This window comes from Phoxinus phoxinus (genome assembly GCF_949152265.1).
Source record: "Phoxinus phoxinus genome assembly, chromosome: 13".
NCBI lineage: Eukaryota > Metazoa > Chordata > Actinopteri > Cypriniformes > Leuciscidae > Phoxinus > Phoxinus phoxinus.
Genome location: NC_136888.1, coordinates 6,218,283 through 6,234,857, shown reverse-complemented (window position 1 = coordinate 6,234,857; position 16,575 = coordinate 6,218,283). Strand labels below are relative to the sequence as shown.

At 36.4% G+C, this 16,575-nt stretch overlaps 1 long non-coding RNA gene across 1 annotated transcript in view; it reads left to right on the top strand.

The window, feature by feature from the left end:
• The window catches only part of LOC307009105, a 112,551-nt gene that overhangs the window by 12,979 nt on the left and 82,997 nt on the right, over nucleotides 1–16,575 (top strand). The window contains exons 2-3 of the long non-coding RNA XR_013799956.1: nucleotides 5,329–5,411; nucleotides 5,503–5,617. This is a non-coding gene — a long non-coding RNA (uncharacterized lncRNA). The remainder of the gene's footprint in view (nucleotides 1–5,328; nucleotides 5,412–5,502; nucleotides 5,618–16,575) is intronic.

Genomic DNA, 16,575 nt, shown 5'->3' with positions numbered 1-16,575 from the left:
ACCATGTTTCTTTTGGCTCTCGCTTCAGTGAAGCGTATGGGGGATCTGCAAGCGCTCTCAGTAAGAGCCTCTTGTATGGAGTTCGGGCCCAACGACTCTATAGTCGTGTTGAAACCGAGGCATGGGTATGTACCTAAGTCCCTCAACACACCGTTTAGGGCTCAGGTCATCTCCCTGTCGGCTCTGCCGGCCTCTGAGGACGGAAATAGCTTCCTTTGCCCGGTCAGGGCATTAAGAGCTTACGTGTCCCGCTCCGCTGTTTTTCGACAGACGGAGCAGCTCTTCGTTTCGTTCAGTGGGCGCTCTAAAGGACGTGCTGCGACGAAACAGAGCCTATCTCGATGGGTAGTGGATGCCATTGCGCTAGCCTACGCATCTAGAGGTTTGGAATGCCCCCTGGGCATTAGAGCACATTCTACGAGAGGCATGGCCTCGTCGTGGGCTTGGTATAGCGGAATCTCGTTGCAAGATATTTGTATGGCGGCAGGCTGGGCCTCCCCGTCTACATTTATAAGGTTCTATAACCTAGAGGCTCCTGCGTTGCAGGCTAAACTGCTCTCGGTCTAAGACCAGGTATAGTGTTCCTGCCCCGCACGGCGGCCCAGGTCACTAAAATGTTTAAGCATCACTCACTGACAATGTGTCCCATGAGCATGCTATTACCCCCCCATATATATCTATATTTACATATATATGTTATTATGCCCTTAGGGGCCCTATTATAAAGGGATGATGCTATTCTAGCCACTCTCCCTATATACTCTTGGTGTAGGCTCTGGCATGCCAGGGCGCGTGCGCGCGCCCTTGGGTGTCTGTGTCGGTCCAAGAACACGCACGGCGTCTTACAGGGGTTCCCGTAGCGTCGCTAATCGACGCAGTAGGAGAGAACTCTACGTAAGAGAACGTACTCGGTTACTAACGTAACCTCGGTTCTCTCTAGGAGAGGGAACGAGTACTGCGTCTCATGCCGTGCGTGCCCACGCTGTGTCGCTTCTGTGACGAAAATCGGAGTGGAAGCAGCTATGCTTGGTATTTATAGACCTAGGCCACGCCTGTTTCGGCGGGAGATGACGCAGAAGGGCGCGAAGCACCCTCATTGGTCAGCGTCACTGGCCTCGCATAGGCTGTGCTTTTCTGGCGGAGCAGCCAATGGGCGAGCGATATTGCTCCGCCTAGGGTTGTATGCTACAGAAAAGCGTTTTACATATTACAAAATTAAGGATTAATTTTTAGGCTTCAATCTCGACAAAGAAATATCTTTCCCGTAGCGTCGCTAATCGACGCAGTACTCGTTCCCTCTCCTAGAGAGAACCGAGGTTACGTTAGTAACCGAGTACGTTTTCAAGGAAATGTTTCATCCGTCCCACGTTTCAATCGTCCCGGCTCTCCCCTAGGTTTTTTCAGTTTTGCCAACTTGCCAACTTTGTCGCTTGATTTAGCGACATTTTCAGACCCCTTTAGCGACTTTTTCCCAAAAAAGCACCCTACGACTCTCACTATCACAGAGCTTTAGTTCATCCAGTTTCAAGATTGTACATATTCAAACATGATAATAAACTTTAAACTTTATTAAACTTACACGTAAAAAATTTAGTCATTTTCTATATCATGTTCATTCTGTTGTCTTACAGAAAATATGCAAAAGATAACAGCTTTATTTGACAATACAGTATGTGAGCACATTAAAAGAGAAAACAGAGATTAGGCAGAATGCATGTACAACATGATGACGTCACAATATGCTAATTGGTGTGTGGCGTCATCTAGACTACATTTAGCGACTCTTTGGGAAGGCTTTAGCTACTTTCCTTTGAAAATTGTTGGGAACACTGGGCTCATTTGGGATGCACCTTGCCTAAAATTTAGGCGAAAATAGGGGGCTGGAGTAAGGGGAGGAGTGAAAAAAGTGCAGCCAAGATTGACAGATCTCTCTTCTCGTAGTGGATCAAACACCTACGAGATCAAAGGCGGATATCGCGGTATTCACTCTTGCATTGCGCTGCTAATAAACTGGATGTAATTTAAGTTCTGTTGCTTTTATATGAAAAATAATGAATGAACAAGACACCCAAAGTACTTTTTATTTATTTAATTCCATCTAAAATATGTGTTTTCCCTCAATTCTCACTTTAATATGCACATATTTTAGATTTCTTTTAAAATAAATATGACAACAATCACATATCCCATAGAGAGATATCACTGTCTTAGTGTTTGGGCTAATTCATACATAATTTAAACACATTAAAACAGTTTAAAAATCAAACTTTTTTAAAAGAGAACATCACGGTTGTTTAAACCAGGGGTTTTCAAACTTTTTCGAGCCATGGACCCCTTACAGGGGAGAACATTTCCAAGGACCCTGTCAAAATTATAACAGATTAAATGGGAGATCATGGTGGGAGTAATGAACATAATATACATGTTTTATTGTTGCAAACAGTCCCCATCGTATATGGACTTTTTAATACTACAGCACAAATATATTATTTACCATATTTTCCTGAAAATAAGTCGCACCAGGTTAAACTTGCTTTGTTGAGAGAGAAAAAACAGATAAGTCACATCGAATTCGCATTTTATTATTACCGGTACATTCAGAAATATGTAAAATGCTAGTAGCCTAAATAAAACAAAACGTTAACAAGCACTATTATAAAACACCATGTAGCCTATTTTACTTTCCCTCACTCCAAATACTTAAAATGTTATTCTATTCAATAGAGACCAAAAATAAAAAATATATGTATAAAATAAAAATAAATTGTGTCATTCATTTAAAGCAAAATTAATTTTAAATGCCAAGCCTATAACAAACTTATTTAAAGCGAAACTGAAACTGAACACCGCGGTGGACTCACATATACCTTTCTTTCTGTTAAATCGTTATAGTCGCAGTGTAACATTTGGTTGTTAAACTATTATTTATTATGTAAAGAAGGCTTTGTACTTCTCGTGTGTTCCAATATCTGCTTATATCATCCTTCACATACGCAAACAATTCTGTTTGGAATTAGGCCAACCCCACGGCATGGCGATGCTCACACTGACAGCCTACATATCGTACAACATAAAAACGTAATTCAGTAACCACATAGCTTTTATTTTAGTTGTCTCATAAAGTGGCTATGATATCAAGCAATAAGAACTGATATTGTATTTGTGCACGTGAGGCGCCGGCTCTATCACTTCTATCACTCTATTCCTTATATCAGCAACAACTTAAAATACTCTGGATCAAAAAAGGAGTAAGACACTAAGGCCCTGTTTACACGAGATGAGAATGCTCGCGGGTGAAAACGTAAAAATATTTTATCGGATGTGCCTTTCGTTTACACGGCAACGGCGTTTATGGGGCTTAAAAACGCAAAAAAGTGGAGTAAAATCAACCTAGGGTCCTTTGCACCATGACCTCGAGCCAAACACCCCCCCCAGAAGCCTTTTTTTTCCCCTTGGTTGAACAATATTAAAGTTATAGCTTATTTAGAGAAATCAGCCGAATGGCTTAGTGCAGGCGCTAACGGCTCCAAATATGAATCTTGTAAATTACCCCACTAATAATGTCCAGAATGGTACCAAACTTCTACAGTAGTGCAAATATGTTCTGTACTCATAAAACGAGGCATTGGAAAGCTTGTAAGTACATTGGAAAGAAATCAGCCATTCAGCTGATTTCTCTAAATAAGCTATAACTTTAATATTGTTCGACTAAAGAAAAAAAGCTTTTGTGTTTGGTGTTTGGCTCGAGGTCATGGTGCAAAGGACCCTAGGTTGATTTTACTCCGGACCATCCATTTAAGTTGTTCCTTCTCCTGCACTCCTTGTCCGGTCACCGTAATACCTACACCGTGCTAACGTGAGTTTCCCTGCCTGTTACCTGATTCTTGAGTGTTATTATTAAAGTGTTGTTTGGATTTCTTCTTCTGAGTCTTCAGCCTGTTCCTGAGTACACAACAGTGTTACAATACTGTTATTTGATTATTTGCATGTTTATGTGCCAGATAACCGATTTACAGAACCAATATTTATTATTTATTTCTGGTTTTGACAATTATTACAACAAAACAAACTGTTTTAACGTTTTTATACTGTAATTTCTGCAATTCCACTCCCTCCTTGCATACCAAACAAAACACACTTCTACATCAATAGTCTGAAAGAGTGTGAAAAATAAATAAAAAATATAGTGCACTCACTGTCACTAAACAGTTTTTTACCTTTGATCAGGCAAACAACAAACAAGGTAACGATTCTAACAAATATAGTGTAAAAATATATATATTTTTTTAAATAAAACATTACTTTAGTGTAGCTTAATAATCCTAGTTGCATTTTTTTATAACAACAGCATTAATATGAACAACAGGCAAAATACATTTAGAAGTCTAACGTTTTCATATGGATTATTATAAATAAATGACAGGAGAGTATCAACATTTTATCAATAATTATCAATTATTTTTTAAAAACTAGTTTTAAAAGGTTTATGTGTTTAATAGTCTAAAGAGTGAAGAGAATGGAATACGCTGGGATATTAATATGCATATATTACGCATGCATTCGCTGGAATATGCAAACATTGTCAGAGGAATAAACACAACAGCGAATACATCATCGCAATTACAGAGTCCATCAGAATTATTAATAATGTTTTTTTGTCGGTCTCTAGATAACGAAATACCTGCTGACAGAGCGCTGTTTTTATCTGTGCGTTTATACAGAACTTCTCTCGTGGAGATAATTATTGATTTCCACTGAGCTGTATTTTTATTTATTTTTACTAACGAAATAAAGGTTATATAGGAGATGGTAATATAGTTTAAGGAGTTTTAAATGAGTGGATAGTGTTAAAAGCTGCATACAGTTCTTTTGAAGCATTTTCTGATCATCAACCGGCACTATGTGAATTTGAGTGCCATGCCCACACCTCAACATCCAATTAACAACAGATGCATAGAAGTCTGCCCTACATTTTCATTTTATTTTTGATAATATGTTACAGTAGGGTGTACGTCACAAAACATAAGAAAAGATTTGTTGCTACTTTTGTTTTATCTTGACTTTAGCCATATATATGTACCTTATTTTGCACATAAATCAAAAACCACCATTCTAAAAACCCATAAGAAATAACCAAGGAAACTCATGGCTTGAAAATGCTAATTCTCTTCTGTGTTTTGGGACTAAAGATCGAACAGATCTATTAAAATTTCTTCTTCACGAGTGTGGATTTGTGACCTATTAAGACCCATTGCTTACTGTTGAACTACTGGGTCACTGGGTGGAATCTTGAAGGAGATATTGGTTATGTCCTCTCTTCTTCCTCAGATCAGGTTCATCTTTCTTTCAATGCTTGTTGTGATTCTGTCTTTGGGCTCTTCCACACTCCTTAATGAAGGCATGTCCACAAGGTAAGCACACAGGTGTCACTGCCTTCAAAAATAACTACACTCTCCTGACCCTCATCCAAATGGTCCACTAAATTATCTTTTCTGTGTCTAGCTATGTGGTGTCCACATTGAAAAAAAGACAGCTGAGTGAGAGTTTCATGTGTCTATTGGGTATTTCTATCAGCACAGAGGCAGACATCAGTTAGATAGACGCTCAGAACATGAAGGTAAGTGTCTCTCAAGTTGATAGAGGTGAGTAATCAAGCATTGTCAGGGATACTGTCACAACACTACTGGCTGTCAATTGAGATTCGCTTTAGGTGGTAATCTTCCGGATTCTTACCATTTCTCTAAGATAAGACAGAAAGAAGTTAAACCCACTTACTGTAAATTGCTCTCTTATTCTGACATCTATTACACATGTTGGCAGTTTTTTTTACCATTTCCCAGACTAGACTATTCTACTATAGAGAAGGAAACTCCCCTCAGAACGGGCAAATTGAGACCACTAACCTGCACTTGCCATTTATTGGCATTATGTCTTATGGTGATAGAAAGGAAAAAGCTAATTCTTTATAAAAGGACAGGAAATATACGACTGCACACTTGTACAGGTCCATTAGTCACTTCATAAGAGAATGTGGAGACATGATCTGGAATTTGTCTATCCTGTGCCAGTACAAAGCAATAAAGAACAACTTCCAAATTGCAATTTTTTTATTTTTTTTGTGGTGGTGGTGGCTCATGTAGAGGAATGTACAGTTCTCAATTAATTTGAACAGATTACTGCTTTAATATGTAGATGCAGTAGAAAAAAAGGATGAACAAAATGAGAAATATCATGAATGTGATGTTGCACATCAACAATATTTTAATCTTACATTAATGAACTTTTCAATATGATGTGAGGATCTGCCAGAGTCCAAGAGATCAGATTACAGACTGTGTGACCTTATCCTATGAGAAGAGGCTGTCTTCTAATGATTTGTTACAGCACATGGCACTTTACTATAAAATATACTTACTTTAGTTCAGTTGAGAATTGAGAATCACAATTTTTTGTTTCAAATAGAGATTCTCCAACGATTCCGAACAGACAACTAAACAAAACAACATATACTGGAGGACTGACAAAATGTCAATCGCTGCAGTCTATTTAAAAAAAAAAAAATAATTTGAATAAATTATTTGAAAAAACTGTTTGAAGGAATGGTTCAATGACTCACTCATAAAGACTTAAAATGTTTTATATAAAAGCGAAATAAAAAGGGAATAAAGCGTTTTTGAACAAGTTATTTTTTTGACAGTCACTTGTTACCAACTACTGGTGTAACAATGTAATTGATACAATCTTTATCATCAAGTTACTTTGAATAGGTGATTTGCTCCATTTTTATCGCTACTGTAGACATCAGTGTATATATCGAACTATACAATTTTATCCCAGTACTTCTGTGTAGGGATGCGCGGTATACCGGTACTGCAAAAATACCGGTATATATTATATTTCAAACGGTACAATATCATCATTTTGTTCAATTCGGTATTTGATGCACTGCTGTTTCGAAGTTCACCACTAGGCGGCCTACAAAAGTAATGAGAAAAGTAAAGAAACAGACCTCAATGCACCACTCTGCAAACGGTGCTGGGCTGCCAACTCTCACGCAATTGGCCCTTTTCACACGCTCTCACGCCACACATCCATTTTCTCACGCAGAAAAAAATCGCGAAGCAAAGAGGACACTGACAACAACAGACAAGACAGAGCAGTTTACTTTTGATATAAAATAAATTATCAGTCAATTTTATTACGCAATTCAAACAATAAATACCGTTTTGGCGCTTGTAAATGTGACGTGACAGACCTCTGTAGCGCCTCAGTTCAAGCGGCAAGTGAACCGTTCAACTCTAACTCTTCTCGGCTTTGCTCTTCTTTACTATTATTAAATAAACTCGAACTTACCGAAATGTATATGCCTCGGATCAATCAGTGTTTTTCAACCGCGGTAAGAAGTCAATAAAACAGGTAGGCTAGAACAATCTCACATAAGTTACATTTACATCAGGAAAGCAGTTTAATGACCATTTAGGCTGGAAAAATTAGCTATAGAGTTTTGTTAAAGCCACACCGTGGACTTTGTGACCTAAAGAGTTGACGCATACGAGTTATTTTAAATGATTCCTCAGGCCAATATACAGCGTTTGACACTATTAATGCTCCGAGCGGGGCTGCCCTCTTGAAATACCGCCTATGTAAGTTTGGAGAAGACGGACCGTCGTTGGCCAGGTCATGTGACCTGGAGAACGTATCGCTTTACAGCCGTCCATTTATTAAGTGGATGTCTTCTAGACTTTTGCGACAGTGCTGCGGCGCTTGTGGCCTCTAGGGGCGCTAGACGTGAAAGTTCCCCAAAAGTTCCGTGTGGCTTTAAATGTGTCCACTATATTAGGCTACATATTATATTTTTACTTATATCATTAAAATATTATAAAGTTGTTATAATAAAGAACGCATTATATTTCATTTAAGTTGTTATTTTTAACCTTTAATAAAAATAGCCTAGGGCTCTCTATGTTTACAGCATCAGTGATTTATTTTTTAACATGTATCTACTGTAACTAATAATTATCAAAATGAATCGACATTGAATCAAGAATGTCAAGCAATAATAAATACAGTAACCTGCCAGTAATTGTAACCATGCAGCTAAACATTGTAACATGTTGTCAGTAAACTTAATATAAGTAAGTTACCAAATGTTTTGACTATCACAACTTCTTGTGATGCAAGCTTTTTTTTTCAACATACCCCATCAACCCCCCCCCCCCACCCAAATACTAATATTACTAATATTACAAATATTACAATTAAGCTACATTTGTCAACATTCATTAGGTAACCTAACCTAACAGTATTATAGCATTTATTAATCTAGATCAATCAGTAATTGAATTACCTGAAAAAAATTCAATATACTCATACATGTTTAGCATGTTAACATTACTTTATACAATGCATTAAACTAATATGAACCCAAACACAAACCAAACAGTAACCAAATCAAGATAAATAAATGCTATAAATGTTGATAATTCTCTGTTGATGCATGACAGCTAATAGTTTACATGTCATTTCATTATTCTATTATTATATGTTAATCTAATATTATAAATATTAACCTATTTTAATTGTATAATTTCAGTTCTTTTTTTTTTTTTTTTTACATTTTGATACTTTTTCTTTGAACATTTGGTAGTGGAGAGTTTCAAGCAGTGTTTTTTTTAATACAATTGTTTCAATTCACTTACATTTTGAGACAGTTTTTTTTTTTCGCCTGTGGTATCGATTTAGTATCGATACCGAGGTATTAGGTTCTGGTATCGTACCGAAGCCAAAATTGTGGTATCGAGCCATTCCTACTTCTGTGCTAATTTGAATATTTTTTTAACACAGAAATAACAATACTGTGTGGTTAAAAAGTACTGTTTGTGAAGTTGTTTCCAATACATAACTGCTTTATCTGGGTCAGTGGCAGTGCAAGCTCAGATTTAAGTGTTCCAGTGTGATTTTGTCAAAAGTTTAAATGAGTGTCTGAATCAAGATCGCAGTATTTTAATGAATAATTGTGTGGCTCTAGTTTAGAGACGCATTAACCCTCTGGGGTCTGAGGTGTTTTCTGGGTCCTGGAGGTGTTCTGACATGCTCTGACATTTGTGCTTATTTCTGTTACTTGTGTCATTTTCATGGCTAAAGTCTGATTACACTGTATTCAGCACAAACTCTGCTATAATAATATGTCAGCAGTATGTATGTAAACAAGTCTTTGAAGACTTCATGAAGACATTTGAAACATTGTATCACGTAGCCTAGAATATTTGCTTCAAAACTATGTGAAAATCATCCTGCGTACCCATTTAGATAAGACAATATATTGATTTAAAATTTATAAGACATGTTTTGTGTAAGGAAGCTTTATGCGAGGAATCATCATGAATATTGATGTGGTTCACACCTCAGGTGCTATCAGGCCCTATCATTATGAGGAACCTTGTACAAAGAATGAGGAGATATTTAAAAAAGAATGGCTTTTTGATCGTTTGGATTTATTTACAACACAACATAATCCAAAGATAAACAACAAAGGAGAAAAATCACATTATTGGACACACTGATCTAAAGACAGAGACTTAAACAGTCACACACCTTTGTGCCATTGAAACATAGTACATACCTGTCATTTCCAAGGTGTTTGATTTTTCATTTTACCATGTTCATGTACAGAGACTCATGTGAATGTTTAAGTCAGCAGAAGTCATCAGTTACATCTGGTCCCTAGCCTGGCTAACGCCAGACCCAATTCTCGTTGAGACTTGGGTCTGGGAACCACATGCGCATTTTCTCGTATTTGAGGTGTGGTTTACGAATGCCCGGCGCCGTTTATTGGGTGCTAAGAATGTCTATCAAATGCGCCTGTACGTAGCTCATAACCAATCGTTTCCATTATACCAGATGACGTATGTAGAGACGCCAAAAGCTGACGCCAAAAACTGCTCTTTTTTCGAAATAAACTTGCGTTCTAAACTACTTAGAACAATATCTAAGGCTGCATCAAAAGGTAGCTTCGCGTCTGCTGCCATGTTGAATCCATAAACAAACTGCTTAGTTGTGTCGCATAGATGTCGTCATCGTCTTGCTGCTCCCTCCCCGTTCTGTGATTGGTTCCCTAAACGAGGCGAAAATCAGGTCCATGGTTTCCAGACTGCCTTTCAGCGAGAATAAAATCGCGCTGCGCAAAGGCAGTATGGGGAAACCCAGGCTATCTGGTCCCTGTTAGGGCTGGGCGATATGGACCAAAAGTCATATCCCGATATATTTAGGCTGAATATCGATATACGATATACATCTCAATATTTTTTCCGCAAAGTGAGAGCAAATGTTCAGTCAAAGTCAAAGCCAAATATGGACTTCACTGTATAAATTATACATTGATTCTTATTAAAGTTACTATTAAAGTTCTCAGTCAAGAGCAGTGTGTGATGTCCTCTGTGTTTTGTTGTTTTATTAACATTAAATGGATAGTTCTCCCCAAATATTTAATTGTCATAATTTACTCTCTCAAGTTGTTTTAAACCTGAATAAGTTTCTTTCTTCTGTTGAAGTTATTTGGAAGAATGTGGGTAACCAAACAGTTGATGTTCCCCAGTGACTTCTATATTTATTTCCTATGGAAGTCAATGGGGACCAGCAACTGTCTGGTTACCCACATTCTTCCAAATATCTTCTTTTGTGTTCAGCACAAGAAATAAATGAATACAGGTTTTGCAACAACATTAGAGTGAGTAAAGAATGACAAAATGTTTATTTTTGGGTGAACTATCCCTTTAAGGACAAGCGACATCATGTTTACTATTAGGGCTACTGTCTCTTTAAGACCTGAAAGAGCGCGTCTAATATGTACACAAATGTACTTTTTAACCACACAGTATTGTTATTTCTGTGTTAAAAAAATATTCAAATTAGCACAGAAGTAGGGATGGCTCGATACCACAATTTTGGCTTCGGTACGATACCAGAACCTAATACCTCGGTATCAATACTAAATCGATACCACAGGCGGAAAAAAAAAAACTGTCTCAAAATGTAAGTGAATTGAAACAATTGTATTAAAAAAAACACTGCTTGAAACTCTCCACTACCAAATGTTCAAAGAAAAAGTATCAAAATGTAAAAAAAAAAAAAAAAGAACTGAAATTATAAAATTAAAATAGGTTAATATTTATAATATTAGATTAACATATAATAATAGAATAATGAAATGACATGTAAACTATTACTTGAGATTTTTCTGGTTAAAAAACCCACTATATATATAATGAACACCAGGGGGCTGTTCCATAAAAGCCGCTTAAAAAAGCGGGGATTAAAGTCCAAAACCCGACTTGAATAAACCTAACAAATAAGTTGGGGCTAAAGCGGTTTCATAAAAGGTAATTCAAGTTCACGCAATCCCACTAATTTGATCCAGGTTTATCTAGTCTAGATAACTGCGTGTGCACGCGTTTCTTAAGCAGCCCTGGAGGTCGATCATAGATCAAATCGATCCACCATCAAACTGCATATATTTTGTGCTGTTTTATGCGTTTAAGACATGGTGTTTGCAAAACTTACATTTCACAGGAATATTCTCCATCTGAAAATCTTAGAAAGTCGTGCAAATAGTTCCATTTTGCTGTAAACTTCACATTGAATGAGCGCTGCTGCGCGCATGCGCGCCAAATCGGAGCGCAATAATTCTGACTAATATACATTTTGCTTGGAAAATTAATAGGCTATGCGATATTTTATAACACCAGAAATATCTTCTAATTATAATAATTTATCTTTAGGATGTTGGATCAGTTGCAGTGAACTTATATCTCATTAAACTCATATATTTTATACTTATAATAAAACAATTGAACAGAAGTAGGCCTAATTCAGGGAAGACATTTTTAAGAAACCAAATATAATAAAGATACAAAATATAGTTTTGAGTTTAGGACCTAAGCTACTTAAAAAAGATGACTTATACTTATTTAATTAGAATGCTGAGAATTACAGCTTTTAAAGCAATCTTTTTTTTTTTTTCTTTTTTTTTTGGAGAAAGCAAGAATATTTGGTTAGATTTAGTTTATACAGTGCATTATGGAGAGGATAACATGAAATTAAGAGCAAAAGTATACATTTTGAAAAGATATGTGCAACTCTAAAATCAAAGAATATTCCATAAAATAAAGGAATACATATTAGCCTATTACTAAATAACCTTCCCTCCCTTAATTCTAGTTATTTGTTATTTTATTTATTTACTTATTTAATATTTAAATAATATTACTTTAATAACTTATTATGAATTATGTGTCATTATAAGAGTTTGATATAAATATGTGAATGTTTGATTTTTTCCATTTTTTTTTCATATGTAAAAGTGTCTAACTATGTACTTAATGGTTGTTGTTCTAATTGTTTTTATGTGTTGGTGGGTATTATCACAAAAGAAAAAAGTAGAAGGAAAAATAAGATTTATTGGGGGAAAATATTATGTCTTTAAAGGAACTGTCCATTTGTATAATTGTGTTAAATGTATTTGAATTGAAAGACATAATAAAGTAGGCTACATAATATATATATATATATATATATATATGCTAAAATATTGGTTGTTGGACATTTGATGTGCCTTATTTAGAATTTTAAACCTACAATTTAGTGTATTTTTAGGATAATAACTGTAAAGGGACTATTGTAATGGGGTAAATCAAGTGTAGGTTAATACAATTACTAAGCTCAGATTCATCTTAATTCATCTTTTGTAATGATTTCTTTTAAATGTTGTGTTTCATAAATTTTTTAAACTATCTAATTAAATCACAAAACATTCAGCCAGTAAGAAAAGAAAACCTGTAGGATATAGCCTATATGTATATATATATATATATATATATATATATGTATAAACCCCGACATATATATGTTTTTAGGTCTATATTGTCTAATTTATCATTGTAGCCTTAAGTTGATTTTCTTTACTGTATATTTATTTTTGGACTTATAGTGGTTAATAAAGTCAAATAATGGTATGAGAGATTGTCAGTAATTGTGTTCCTATTGGTCAGTGTTAGAGGATCTGTGCAACAACTGAGGCTTAGCCTGACAGTTAGCCTGCCCTGGACCAGGCTAGTTTCCCAGCATAAGTTGCCAGGGTAACTGAGTTTGAACTATTTTAAGTTTGCTTTATGAAACAGAATCAACCGACAATAAGTCTGACTAACCAAAATAAGTCTGGCTTATACTCTAATCTTGGTTTATGGTACAGCCCCCTGGTTTGTTGTGCCTTGTAGGCATATAATTGTAGTGCCGCGTAAAATAATAATAACAATAGCCTATAGCAGATCTATAAATTGTTAAAAATGAACACTTCAGTACACTAGAAAACTACACTAGAAAAATATATGGATTATCATATGAAACTTCAAATGTTTCCATTGGTCATGATGTTATGAAATGAGATTGGAGTAAAAACATGAAGCCTAATGTTTGGCACGTTTTGCTTTTCAAATGCACAGCGCAATTGACTCACAGCGGGTGCAGATAGCATTTACTAAAGCGATCGAGCCGCTCCAAACTATTAAACATTATTGTTACCACATTATACATATCTACGTTTTAGCAGATATTCACAAACACAGTATTTAACAGTAAACACTGGTCTAAACTTTATGATATTCACCATATTAGAGAAAACAGTCATACTAGCCTAACGTATTTTCTGGACTATAAGTCGCACTTTTTTTCATAGTTTGGCTGGTCCTGCGACTTATAGTCAGGTGTGACTTATATATCAAAATGAATTCATACTGACTGATATGAACCAAGATAAAACATTACCGTCTACAGCCACGAGAGGGCGCTCTAGTTAGCGGAGTTATTCAGAAGCGACACAGAGGATGAAGAGTACAGTGATGTGGAATGAGGTCAGGAGCTTGGTGAACTTGCTTACTGATAACTTGTTGGACTCGCTGGCTTATGTTAATTTAGCCTATTCAGCCTCCCAGGTTCTTTACGCTATTGTGTAGCTGAACAGGGTTTCCCGCAGAAAATGTGTTAGTTAAGGTGGTGGCGTGGGGTTTGTCAGATTATTATTATTATTATTTTATTTTTTCTGTTCCTCCATGAAATACCTTCAAGTTAGCCTACGTGTCGTCACCATACACATCAGCATAAATGTTCCTGATAAATTATTTGTTATTAAAGCATTAACATTGTTAAACCACTGTTAATTTAACATAAAAGCAAGCAAGCTGCGTGCATGGTTTGCCATGACTGAATGTGCGCAGTGTATTCCAGTTATATTCATACTCCCTTAATAATTTCTAAAAAGCTGACATCAGTTCATCGCAATCTCATACATCTCTATTATCAATTAATCTTTCATAATATCTACACTTTGTTTGTTATAATCAGAAGATTTGCCAGCATGCAGAATTCAGCACTGAACAAAAAGTCAGTTTTGAGCGGTGAGGGGAGTCTTATCTTAAATGTTTCTGATTGGCCATTGCGTTCAAGAAATCAACACATATGTCTGTGATTGGCTACATCGCTCAACGCTGCAAACGTGTTACAAACAGAAACTCAGGCCTGTAAATCGTTTCTATTTTGTTTTGTGAATAACAATTTATTAGTTTCTATGTTTTATTCATAGATATTTCTATTTAATAATTGTATTCTTCCACAGCCCTCACACACAGAGTGAGTGCATTACCGCCCGCGCTCTAACTTGGCCATCAAATCTAGTCCCGCACCGCACGTCTCTGGATCAAGGGCCCGGCCCGAGTATAGCGGCGGGAAATATCGGGCTCGGGCAGAGAATCTAAGCTCTAAACAGGACAGAGGAACACGGCGAATATCACTCATATACATTTTTTTGACGACGTAGTTAAGGCGGCAGGCGTGTGTTGCTTAGGCGGCCGCCTTAGTTCCAAAGTGCTGCGGGAAACCCTGTTTTACGTTAACATGCCAGACACCTATTCAGCCTGTTGTTCTGTGTGCTATTGTGTAGTTCAGGGGTGCCCAATCCTGCTCCTGGCGATCGACTGTCCTGCACAGTTCATCTCCAACCCTAATCAAACACACCTGAAGCAACCAATTAAGGTCTTCAGAGCAATATTGTTTTCGTCAACGATGACGATAACGCAATTATTTCGTTGACGCACCTTTTTTTTATGGTGATAACGTTACGATGACTAGCTAAAAAGGGCTCTTAGGTGACTAAAACATGACGAGACGTTTTCGAGTTTTCGTTGACGAGATGGAGATGGAACGAAAATGATTATAAGTCTGACGTTCACAATGCATGTCATTTCTGCCTATTTTGCGTGAAATCGGTCTGTTTTGAGCTAAAAAAGTATCAGCAATGCCGCATTCTAATCGTTGTTGTACGCCCACCACCGGCTGCCGCGCACCAGATTCCACACAACAACAACCAGTGTTGCCAGACGTATGATATTTATCGTATTTGTACGATCATTTTGACCTCTGTACCATCAATAATGAAAAAAATCCCATAATGTACGATAATTTCAGAATTGCCTGCAAATTAGGTAGCGCGCGCACAGCAGAGAAAGGGAGCAAGAGACCTTGCGTGTGTGTGCTAGTGTGCGTGTGTGCCTCACGAAGCGCATGTAAGGGCCCAACCAATCTAATTATTCAGAAAGTCTAGTTTATTATGCAAAGGTTTTAAGGTTAACTGTTGTTTTATGAATTGCAACACTTGCTGCAACCTGTCAAACCTAAGCCCATTTCCAATACTTTTTAACCTAAATTAATTTGTTAAAGACTACTTTTTTTTTCTTTCTTTTTTTACTAAAATTGACTAAAACCTTTTTGTATTTTCGTCGACTAAAACTTGACTAAAACCTTTTCGCGTTTTTGTCGACTAAACCTTGACTAAAACTATCAAGTTTATAAGTGACTAAAATGTGACTTAAACTAAAAAGCATTTTCGTCAAAAAGACTAAGACTAAAACTAAAAGGGCTGCCAAAAACAACACTGCTTCAGAGCACGTCAGGATCACTTGAAAATTAAAGGCAGGTGTGTTTTATTAGGGTTGGAGATGAACTGTGCAGGACAGTCAATCGCCAGGAGCAGGATTGGGCACCCCTGGTGTAGTTGATTAACTTGCCTTTCCAGATTAAATGTCTGTTTTTGGTCTTGGATTTTGTGAAATTAATTTCTAAATAAATGCGATTTATTGTCCAGTGCGACTTATATGTTTTTTTCCTCTTCATGACACATTTTTTAAAATGATGTGACTTATACTACGGAGTGACTTATAGTCCGGAAAATACGGTACTTTTATATCATGCTCTGTTTTATTATCGAACATAAAGCATATTCGTGTCAAACATGTATATATATTTAGCATTGAAAAGTTGCCTACCTGTCTATAGTTCATATTACAATATGTTTCCATCGATTTCATAAATTTTAATCTGCCACCAGTTCAACTAGTACAATGTGAAGTTTATCCACCAATAACTTGCTAACTATTATAAGTAGACATTTAACAGTTTTGAATTATGTATAACACTTGCCTGTATGACAAAAAATTTGTTATTTGATTCTCTTTTGTACCAATAAGAAAA